At 41.8% G+C, this 12,049-nt stretch overlaps 1 pseudogene; it reads left to right on the plus strand.

The window, feature by feature from the left end:
• The first annotated feature begins 6,039 nt into the window (after window positions 1-6,039).
• LOC134490028 (cytochrome P450 2C55-like) lies at window positions 6,040-11,533 on the plus strand (annotated as a pseudogene).
• The last annotated feature ends 516 nt before the right edge of the window (window positions 11,534-12,049 follow it).

A 12,049-nucleotide genomic window follows, 5' to 3' on the forward strand; every position in this document is an offset into this window, starting at 1 on the left:
TCCCACAGGAGAACCAACCTGTGTCCTGTGGCTGCCACATGACTAGCTACATGATCCAGCAGCCATCTTGGCAGCTTCTCTCTTCTTCTCTCTGGGACTCAAGATTTGGATGGTCTGACGGGATTCCATTGTAACAGCTGGTCTCCAGAAGGTAGATCTAGACTGGCGAGGACATTCTTTTCCTTTGCACTGCTGTTAGTAGTAGGGACTGGATGTGGCTGGACATCTACTGCCCTTGGGTGAGAGGGAAGGTGGTGGCTGCATTTGGCCTGCCAGGCCTATGGGATATGAGGCTTTCCTAGCAATTCAGGTGAGAGCAGGATGGCTGGGGAGAGGACAGAGTAGGTCTGATGGTGCAGGTGAGGGAGTAAGAGGCAGTGCTCAATGTAGATGTTATGTGGCTTCAAAAGAGCCAGTAGCCTGGGTGGGGCCTTATCCACCACTGCTGCTTGTGTTTGGGGGTGGGAGGGGGTGAGGAGGAGGGGGAGGGGGAGGAGGAGAATGTGATGGGGAGAGAGCAGGGGAGGGCACTGCAGTGGTTATAGGCATGGGGAGTGTAACAGAAGATGTGGGGCAGGAAATTCAGCAAAGGTGGTCTCACTACAACTGATACTGTGTTCTGGCCCCCTGTGCTCCTGGTCTTCAGTGGCTCTGAATTCCAACTGTTACTACATAATGCCAGGTCAAATCTGGGGTGGGGTGGCAGTGGCAGTCGTTATTTGGGAGTCTCTAGTAGCTTTTAGGAGTGCTACCTCAGACATAGCTGGACACGAGACTCCCTTTATTAGGTAGGGCCATAGGGATCCACTGGGGCTGCTGCTTGCTTACCTTCCTCCCTGCAGTGTAGCAGCGCCCCTGTCCAAGCTTCTTGACTCTGTGGCTGAGTTGGCGGGGGTGATGGTTTTGGGGAATTTCAACTTATCTTCTCTGGGCCTGGGATTAGAGGTGGCTCAGATGTTCATGGCCACCATGGCAGCTATGGACCTGATCCAAGTTGTTAAGGATCCAACCCACAATGGAGGTTGCACACTACTCCTGTTTTTTTTCTCGGAGCAGAGGTGTAGGGATGTGAGCTTGGAGGATGTTACATCAGTCCCTTGCCATGGACAGATCACAGCCTCTTGGCTCTGTAGGAGGATGGGGCCTATTTGATCAGCCTGCCAGAGTCTACTGATGGACTCAGTTGAGTTTCAGAAGGAATTGGTGTAATGAAGAATTGGAATATCCAGTTTCAGAGAATCAACGGGTCCAAATATTAATAAATATAACATATACTTCTTAGAATTTCAGAAGAGAACTCATTCATCAGAAAATATTATTTTATGTTTATTGGATCCCTCAAAGAATGTTTCAAAGGGAAGGGCAAAACGTTAATGTACAATATGATTGTAATTGTGTGCCTAGTGCATACCACAGCAACGTACCTATCCGTCCTTTATGTAGGCATTTTGTAGTTTACTCTTATATCGCATGATAGAAAGACAATAGTAGTGACAGTCTTAGAAATGGTTTGTATATTTTTTGCAATATCACCTTATTCCAAAGATTTGTCAGAAAGTCTCCTACATTCTAGAAGAGGATGGATGGGAAGCTGCTTGACACCAAGCTGAAACCTGGTCCAGCCAGCTCCATATTGTTGACGCTGATTGCCCAACATTCTCCATTTTCACAGTGAAGACTCTACCTAGAGAGAGTAAGGATTAAACCAGGGATCCTCTACATGCAAAGCAGAGGCTCTGTTACTGATCTCTGGCCTTTCCCTTCAATTTTGAACCACTGGTGAGCATTCTGCCGAGTAGTAAAATATCACCTTTGCATTACTGGGATGCTCTTCTTGGAACGTCCTCTTTGTTCCTTGAACTGCAGATGTTGTGCTTGGCTGCACATTTAATAAATGTGCATCTACCATATCCAGTAGTTCTTTTTTTATAATAACTATATTAAATTTTAAAACAAAGAGATAAAATCTAACAGAAACTAATAAAGAAAGAGAAAGAGAACCGAAGTGCAGGAAAAAAAGAAAAAAGAACAAAAATAGAAAAAAGGAATATCTCCCGACTTCTTTTACAACAGATATAGATAAAACTTACATTAAACTCGTGCTCTCAGATTACAACATAACATCCATTTTTTCTATTATCATCTAATATTACAAAGCATCAAATCCGTATATCACAATTCCATTCTTTTCTGTTTCATGCAAAAAGTCCAAAAGGGGCTTCCAATTTGCCATAAAATTAGTCAGGGCCTTTTCTCCAATCAAAGCTGTCAATTTCACCATCTCAGCTAACTCCATCAACTTTTCCATCCATTCTTCCATTCTAGGTAATATCAAGTCTTTCCACCTTTGAACATATAAAAGTCTTCCTGCAGTTATCATGTATAAAAACAAAGTTCCATGTGATTTTTCCAGTTGTTCATCCATCAGTCCCAAAAGAAATGTCTCTGGTCTCGACTGTATATTAATCTTTAAAATCTTCTGAATTAATCTATGTATTTGAGTCCAAAAATTTAAAGCTTTTTTACATGTCCATGTAGCCCCAGATCTACCCAAACAGCAAAGCGCAACTATATCACAACTTTTGTCTTGGGTAGAACAGGGTTCATGACAATATCTTTCCAGGTCTATATAAATCCTCTAGTTCTTGAATTGTGTTCCCCAGGTGGCATGAGCTAAACTGGAGTTATGTGGGATAAAAGGATGGATAGAGGAATAACACAAGTTAATTTGTGCCTCGTTGATATGAATATGTGACAGGCTTTGCATAGGATAACAGTTCAATATGGCTTTGTTGGGAGCCGTACTAAACTAAGAAATATTGCACTTATCCATTTGTATAATTATTTCAAAAGGTGTTTGAAAGCATTCATGCAAGAATGCATTTACTCTGCCCACAGCTGGTGAAAAAGTATGGGCCTGTTTTTACTGTCTGGATGGGGCCAAGTCCTATGGTCATTCTCTGTGGATATGATGTGATAAAAAACACCTTTGTGGATCATGCTGAAGACTTTGCTGGACGTTATGCAATTCCCTTCGATGATCGATTGACTAGTGGCCAAGGTGGATTCTCCTCCCTTCCCTTGTTCTTTTTTTAGTGCTAAGATGAGGTGGACAGATGATGAAAACCAGTTGAAATCTAATGCTAATGGATTGCTAGGTGATTTAAAATACATTGATAAACATTTCTTCAGGACTAGCATTGTTTTATTATAGCCACAAGAATGCAACATTTTCCCATCTGTATTTACCTTATTTAATGAAGAAAGGCTGATTGATCAGGAAACAAAATAGCTGAAGGGACTCAAGCTGTATCATAGTATAATATATTAAAGAAGGGACTGAGTGGAAATGATAAGATCTGAGGGTCTTTCAGGCGGCATAGGATATAGGTAAAAGTAAAGATTCCCATTTGGTCATGTCTAATGACACACTAGGGGGCAGTGCTCATCTCCATTTCCATGGCTGAAGAGCCAGCATTGTCTAAGGACACTTCTGCGTCATGTGGCCAGCATGACAATCATGGAAACGCTTTACCTTCCTGCCGAAGCGGTACCTATTTATCTACTGGCATTTACATGCTTTCAAATTGCTAGGTTGGCAAGAGCTGGGGTGAGGGCGGGAGCTCACTCCATCACGCGGCACTCGGGTCTCGAACCACCGAACTTGCAACCTTCCGGTCAACAGCCTGAGCCACCACACACACGGCATAGGATATAAATGTTTTAAATTAACTAAACAAATATTAGTTAACCCCCCCCCCCCAAAAAGCAACATCCCACCCTAGTTTATAGAATCAAAATCTTAACTTTATATTTTACTAGCAGCAAAGGGTCTGTCCTAAGGCATTATTTGTTAGTAAAAGTAGGTGTCTAATCGTATCATTGATCCATTATTTTAACTGTAGATGAAATGACCTCCTCAAACTAAGGGCACAACTAGGCATTATTTAGGTAAGCCAGGATGGGAGCTGAGTCAGGGAGTCCTGCTCTGGGAGCCAAGAATGGAATTTACTCCTTAATTGGCTTGCTGATTCTGCTCTGTAAGTGCCTTCCTCCCTAACCCTGCCAAAATTGGGTCAGGTCTAGTATTTCCTTTGTAAGATGTTTTTTTTTTTAAAATCTGTTTAATCTTGTCCAATTCTCAGACATTGCCTGGACAACTCCCTGCAGTTTTCTTGGCAAGGTTTTTCAGAAGTGGTTTGCCATTGCCTCCTTCCTAGGTCTGAGAGAAAGCAACTGGCCCAAGGTCCCCCAGCTGGCTTTGTGCCTCAGGCAGAACTAGAACTCATGGTCTCCTAGTTTCTAGCCTGGTGCCTTAACTACTACACCAAACTGGCTGTGTTAAACAAATATGCAAAATGCAAAATCCTGATGTCATGTCAGGTTAGAGATACTTTCTTTAGGTCTGCTGATTGTAGTGTATTGTAATTATATTGTGAATGCTGAAGAGTTATTGGCAACCATAATTGAGAATATCATCTAAGGAGAAAATTCTCTGGATGTATCTTACATAGAGATACTTGCTGCTTCTTGAATGCAGAGAACAGGCAAGACACTGCCTTCTCTACCTCTTGGTTTCAGGTCTGATCAACAAAAAGGAAGCCAGTTTGAGGAAGCTGCGCTGATTTACCCTTTCCACCTTGCATGACTTTGGGATGGGAAAGAAAATAATGTCTGAAAGAGTGTAGGCAGCAGCTCTTTTCCTGGTGCAGGAGATAGCAGCCACAGAAGGTACTTTCATATCCAGTGTATTATGAACAAGAAGAAAAAGAAGAAAATAAAGCCATTTTCAAGGGCAAGAATAGTTTAAGGAAGGGTTTTGTTTTGTGTTATTTTTTAATACAAACCCAAGTCGTTCACATTTGTGATAGAGCAAGATGAAAAAAAAGTTGATAGTAGTGTTATGTAGCAAAAGCAGGGCATGTTCAAAATTTCAGTGATTTTCTTTCACTGAATCGACCAACATGTAAAGGAAATACAACTGGTTACAAGTACGCTCTCCCCCTTCCTTCCCTTACTGGGAATCTTCCTTTTTCTCACTGAAGATGTTGCCTAGTCTGACAATGAAATGTCTGCAAGAAAACAACAAGGCTCAGAGAGCACCAAAGACTCCACATTGGGAATCATCTGTCCCATCAGATCAGAATACAAGACTATTCTGCAGTTTAATTCCCCTCATTCTGTTCTTTCCTCTCTGGACGACACACACACACACACACACACACACACTTGGAGGGGCATATTAGTAGCTGATAAGTAGCTGATAAGAAAATTAGGGGTATATATATTGAGGAGAAGAGCGTCTTTGTGCCTGGGAGGATATATGATTTCATAATGCCATGACATTACCAGAGTGGGCAGAATTTTCAAAATGTTCAGGTCATGTTTTGGGAAGATGAGGAGGGTTTGAGGTTTAAATGCCTCTTAAAACTCTTCACAAGCCTGTAAAATGCAAGCACACAAACAAGCCAGTTCTGAAAATTTCAGCCATTTCAGGTGTCTCTGGGGGCTGAAAATAGGTTTCTGATGCTGTAGACAGATGACCCTGGGAACTGTATTCAGTAGGCAAAGAGCAGGGAAATGTCACAGGGCTTGCAAGAAGCTTAGAAGGTTTATTTGTCCCAATCAGATTGAACAAAGAAAAAAGGTATAGCTCAAAATAATGTTGTTAAAATAAATAAAACAATAATATCAATAAAATGATTTAAAAAGCAAACCTAGAAAGGGAACTTGAGACCTTTACAAGACTTGGGGAAAATGGATGCTGTGGTAAAATGTGATTCTAATGAGTGAATGTGAAAAGGAGAGGCCGCTGTCTTTTATAGCCAACTTAGTTATTGTTCAACTGAAAGTTTCAGGGTGTTTGGTAAAAAACAAATGGGCTGTATACAATCCCTAAGGGAGTGTTTCTACAGATTGGGAGCAACATAGGAGATACACCCTTATGCTTCTTATTTGGGGACAAATGAATGGTTTTGCTTGGCACTACTGACCCCAATCTGTTGTCCTGCAGGGCAGCCCTTTGACCCAAGAGACACCATGTTAAGTGCTCTATCTAATGTTATCATTGCTGTGGTCTCTGGGAGTCGATTGGACTACAAGGAGCAGGGCTTTATAGAGCTGCGGAGAATTACTGACAAATTCATGACTGTATTTCGTAGTTTTATAGGACTGGTATGTTGCTCCTTCTGCATTGCTCCTTTGCTAGCAACTCCCCAGGACTGCAAAGGGCATGAGGAAAAGGATGACAAAAAGGTCTCAGAATCAGGGATCAACTTGAATCTAAACTCAAAATGATCTTTTTCTGGTCTACGGTTGATAGCTGTGAGACAGAAATCACCAGAAGTGATTTCTCTAAGTGATGAGAGAATAATTAGCAGAAAATGACTGACACCATTAAAAGTAACATCATTCAGCTCCTACCACATTTTGTGCAATAGCAGTTTTTATAGAGACTCTATAAGAGGACAGGACCATCTGACCATCCAAGCAAAAGAAATGGGTTATCCTGGCCACCAGAGTAGTATTTGGCCCACCAGAGAAAGTCCTGCTGATGCTGTTAAAGGAGGACAGTAAGAGGCAAAATGAGTTGCTCTCTTTCCTGGGCTATTTGCATTTCTTCCCCCAAATTCAGAGAAATGGCTTTGGATTTTTGTAGAACATGATGACACAGTACATTGTAAAAGATGCCACAAACAATTGGGGCAACAATGCTCAACCTTAGTTCTGCATGGCCATGTCCTGTCCAGTCCAGAAGTTTGTGTAATGATTCCCACAACAGGAACATAATTTTAAATTTAGCTGATAGTGCTATTTTCTGTGAACTGTTCCTTATTTCATATATTTTGAAAAAGGTGGTAGATTGGGGTCCATTCTGAGCAGACAGTTATAAAAATAAACCAGAAGCAAAAGATTTTGGATTAAGGATACAAAGATAGGCAAGGCAGTCTGGGTGGCAAGTGAACAGAATTTTTGGCCAACTCCAAGGAACCAAATTCAATTCCCAGTTGGCTTATGTTTGTCCCTAGGATTAAGTTATAGATTTTGTACAAGTATTCATATCTAATTCCTTTCTTAGAATCTTGGTCTACTACTTTTACGGGCTACAAGGGGTTTCCCTCGACGTAAAGTCCAGTCGTGTCCGACTCTAGGGGGCGGTGCTCATCTCCGTTTCTAAGCCTTGGAGCCGGCGTTGTCCGTAAGGACCCGTCCGTGGTCATGTGGCCGGCATGATGACACGGAACGCCGTTACCTTCCCGCCGAAGCGGTACCTATTAATCTACTCACATTTGCATGCTTTCAAACTGCTAGGTGAGCAGGAGCTGGGACTAGCAACGGGAGCTCACCCCGTCGCGCGGATTCGAACCGCCGACCTTCCGATCGGCAAGCTCAGCAGCGCAGCAGTTTAACCCGCAGCGCCACTGTGACGGGCTACAAAGGGTAGTAAAAATTGTGTTTCTTTGTGTGGAGATTCAGTCCAATTTTCTTAATGTAGAAAGTGCAACACAGTCTTGAAAACATACTTCCTTTCTGGTGATTTCTATCTCACAGCTATCAACCATTCACCAAGATCATTTTGAGTTTAGATTCAAGTAGATGCCTGATTCTGAGACCTTTTTGTCATCCTTTTCCCTGTGTTTGTTTCTGTAGATTTACTATTTAAGACTAACGAGGTCCAACATTTTCTTTTTCACAGCATTCATAGTAACTCAGCACATTGTTTATTGATACCTATACACTGTGTTCAGTGATCTGCACATTCAACTCCCAAACTACGTTTTCTACAAAAGGCCTGCCTTATTTGCACCCTTGTTACTAAGTTCTACTCCATCTTAATTTTAAATAACATTTCAAATATATGTTCATAATTTCTTAGCAATGAATTGACCTGATTCAAAAACTTTCCAGCTCTTGTTGTCTGTAGCTGTCAGCCATAACCAGAGGTTTCCACAGGATCTAAAACTTTAGTCAAAATGATGAAGCATTGCATTGCATTGTAAGCTCCTCCACTTTCATTTGTGTATGCTATGACATGATACTATGACATGATACTGTGCAAAAGATTAATGCCCATAGCCATCTTGGGGGATTAAATAAAGAAAGGAAAAGGCTCCATTATCTAAGGCCATTTATTCTACTTCTGCTGTAGGTATACAACTCTCTTCCAAATATAATGGAATACCTCCCAGGACCACATCAGACAGCTTTTGCTGAATCGGAAGAATTATGTGCTTTCATCAGGAAGATGGTGAAGTCCCATCAGCAGACACTGGATCCTCAGAACCCCCGCGACTTTATTGACTGCTTTCTCATCAAGTCAGAGAAGGTAGGACAGCCTAAATCTTCCTTGTATGCTAAACATCCTAAATGCTAGGAGTATTTCAGATTGTAGGGGGGAAAAAAAGCTCTTATTACTCTTGGAGACACATTATTATTCTCTACATAGATGTTTCCTATAGCTCTATAGGTGATATAAATGATAAGTATGATCACCCAACAGTTTACGGAATACATATTTACTTGGGTTTACTTACACAATAAATTGCACCTCATTCACAATCTTATAGTGGATAAGAGGGCAGACCCGGTTAGCCTTACCAAGATCTGGGTGGGAAATGAAGGGGTCTGCCCCTCTCAGAAATAGGTCCATGTGGATTTCACATCAGCCATGGGCTGGGGAAGGAGAGATGGTGTGGAAATTGTCATCTGGAGGACGCTGATGATGTCTAGGGTTTATCTGCAGATAACAGGACATGAGCCCTTATTTGTGAAGACAGGCTCTAGGGACAAGTGGGGAGTGCTACTCTTGTTTTGGCCCCTGCTGATTAGTTGCTTACCTGTCTGAATTGCTTGACCTCAGTGTGAGGTTGGTGATGGATTTTCATTTGATGGTGCTTTCAACCTGCCTTCCTTGGGAAAAGGGGTCAGAAAGGACTTGCTAGTTCATGGCCACCGTCACAACCATGGGCATGTCCCAGGTAATCTATGTCTTGACTTACACTGGAGGTCACAGGCTAGTTCTCTTTTTTGTCTCATGGTACTTGCAATGTGATCTGGGAGTAGCATGTCACTAGAGAGGATCAGGTATCATCAGTACACTAATTATACCCAACTTTACATCTCAACCCTTGGCTAACCAAGTGATGCAGTCGATGTGTTGTCCAAGGGTATAGAGGATATTAGGATATGGATGGGGAGAAACAAGTTGAGGCTTAATCCCAGCAAGATTGAACGGCTTTGGGTTCATATCCATCCAATTCCACAGAGATTCCAAAATATTTAGTTCTGGATGGAGTTGTACTCCCTCACATATTACTGGCTCTTAACTTCTGGGCCCTCCTGGATTCAAAGCTCTTGCTTGAGGAATAGGTGGCAGACGTTGGCAGGAAGGTCTTTTCTGTATCTTGTGAACCAGTTATGATGCTTCCTGGAACAGGAGGCTTTATTCAGTCACTCATGCTTTTTTTTACATCTTAATTGGGTTATTGCAATGCTGTCTATGTGGAGTTGCCATGGAAGATCATTTGGAATCTACAACTGGTCCAGAATGCAGTGGCCTGAATAGTAATGGGCATGCATCACATCTACTTTCTGAGCTGCACTGGTTACTGCTTAGCATTTAAATGGATCCTTCCTTATATGAAGAAAGTCCATAAAAACTTGATTGTTTCATCAGGCCATGGTGGATAGAATATTTTGACTGTTCCCTTTGGTGAGGAATCATATTCTAATGTTGGGCCATTGATTGTTTTATTTCTGTTTTTATGCATTTCTTTCTCTGTGGATTATTGAATTAGTAGTGTTTTACATTGTTTATGTTAACTGTTTGTTTTAATCTGGTTTATGAAGGTGGGAACTGCATGCTGCTCACAGCTGGCTTTGATTGGACTGATTTAATAGCCTTGTAAAATACATTAAAAAGCAATGTATCAGTTTCAGTAAAAAAAGCAATTGGAATATTAATAGGAACAAATTAAGGAGTCTTGATTTTTGCTTCTTTAAAGAGTATTTTTCCCCCTTTCCCTTTCTGCTTTCATTATATACAGGAAAAAAATTATCCTGATGATATCTACACCATTGGAGAACTTGTTATGGCTGTGCATGGACTCTTTCTTGTTGGGTCAGGAACTACAAACCAAGTTTTGCTTTATAGCCTTCTTGTGATGGCTAAGTTGCCACACATTCAAGGTACAGAAATGTCCTGGAGAACTGCATATATGATGGAGCACCTATGGGCTGCATCAACAATTGCATGAAGATACTTAAATGTGTGTAATTTGAGAATATGACTAACCTGCAGAGGAGGATGAGTGTCAAAGTTCTGAAGCACATCTTTTCATTTACTTTTTATTTTAACAGCAAAAGTCCAGAAGGAGCTTGATGAAGTAGTAGCTAAACAGGCTCCTGAAATGGAAGATCGGGTGAGGATGCCCTTTACTAATTCATGAGATTCTACAATATGAGAAAATGAGCATTGAGAACTTTCCACGTGCAACAACTCGTTGTACAAAAATTAAGGAGCACAACATTCCACAGGTAGGCTGTATCCTTTTTTCCCTCTTTAGGGCAACTTCTATAACAAGTGCCTTCCTTCCTCAAAGGTAGCCTGTTTTCTAGATCATGACATAGTAGCAACAACTAACACAATCTGTCTTTGTACTCTGAAGGGTACTGCTATCAGTGCCGTGCCTATATCTGCACATTTCGATCCTCTGTATTGGGAGACTCCAGAGCAGTTTAACCCACACCATTTCTTGGATGAAAAGGGACAGTTCAGAAGAGGAGAAGCCTTAATCCTTTTCACTAGGTAAGTGGAAGGTCCCAATGTTCCTTTGGTACGCTCTGTTTTGGTAAGAGTAGCCTAGCTCCCGGTCCCAGCTGCCTGTGTGGTTTCACAAACTGAATCAAGAGCAGACCACAGCGGGTCAAGAGGCTAGCACAGGTTCCCTCAGAAGGCAAGCAGCAGGGAGATGGGGTTATTAGGAAGAACTTCTTTTTTGCTTCTTTTTGCTCTACCTTGTCTAGGGAATTAGCCTGTCCAACCTGGGGAAGGAGCTGTTGTTCCGATCTTTGCAGCCACACTCCTCAAATGGGCTTCAATAAAAGAATGGAAGTGCTAGGATGCAAGGAAAAGGGATTGTTCCTGCTCAAGGAATCGTTGCATTTTCTGAAGAATTCCCTTGAGAATTTAAGCCTTTAAGCCTCTTTTCCATCACTGTCTTCTTCATGCTGACTCTATCTGTTTCAGTAGGCCCCAACCTCAGAATGCAAGTTTATTGTGCTTTCTTCGGTTATAGAGGTTTCCAGCAATGGGTCAACTCTGTCTTCTTTCTCTCTTTTAGGGAAACGGGCTTGTCCAGGCGAAGCCCTAGCTTGGGCAGAGCTCTTCCTGCCTTTTTCCACTCTGCTCCAGAAGTTCACCTTCCAGCTGGTTGGGGATACCAGCAAAGAGATGGATGTAATATCTTTGTATGAGGACTACAGACATAAACATCGATATCCCCCGATACGAGCCATTGGCCGTTTGAAGTAAGCTTCTGGCCGCTAATGAGCAGAAGGAATGTACATGTAAATGCCTTTCTTCTTCCTTCTGAGATTTCTTTCTTTTCTCGTTCAGCTGCTCTCAGCTTCAGAAGGGGAACGCTCCCAGGTATGAATGGTCCAATGCATGTGAGAGAAGCTAGAGGAGGTCAGGAACCATTCTTTCCCATTTCCAGGCATCTGTCCAGTTTCACATAGTAAATGGACTATGCAGTAAAAGGTCCTATGCAACGTCACAAAGGCTTGTTTTTTGTCCTTTCACTGAATGGAATAGCACTTTCTTTAATATACATTAATCATAGGCATGTGATCTCCTGCCAAACAGGGCCTATTTAGCTGTAAATGAATCAGCCAGTATTGGCTATTCTCCATTTCTCCTTTTTTCTCATCTTCAGTTTGTTCCATCCTAGTGTTAAATGTTTCATGAAGATAAGCATCTATTGTCATATTTTTCCTATATGAAGATGCATTTTACCTAATGTATGCATTTGGCTAGCAATTCACATTC

The sequence above is a fragment of the Candoia aspera genome, chromosome 2, assembly GCF_035149785.1.
Source record: "Candoia aspera isolate rCanAsp1 chromosome 2, rCanAsp1.hap2, whole genome shotgun sequence".
Lineage (NCBI taxonomy): Eukaryota > Metazoa > Chordata > Lepidosauria > Squamata > Boidae > Candoia > Candoia aspera.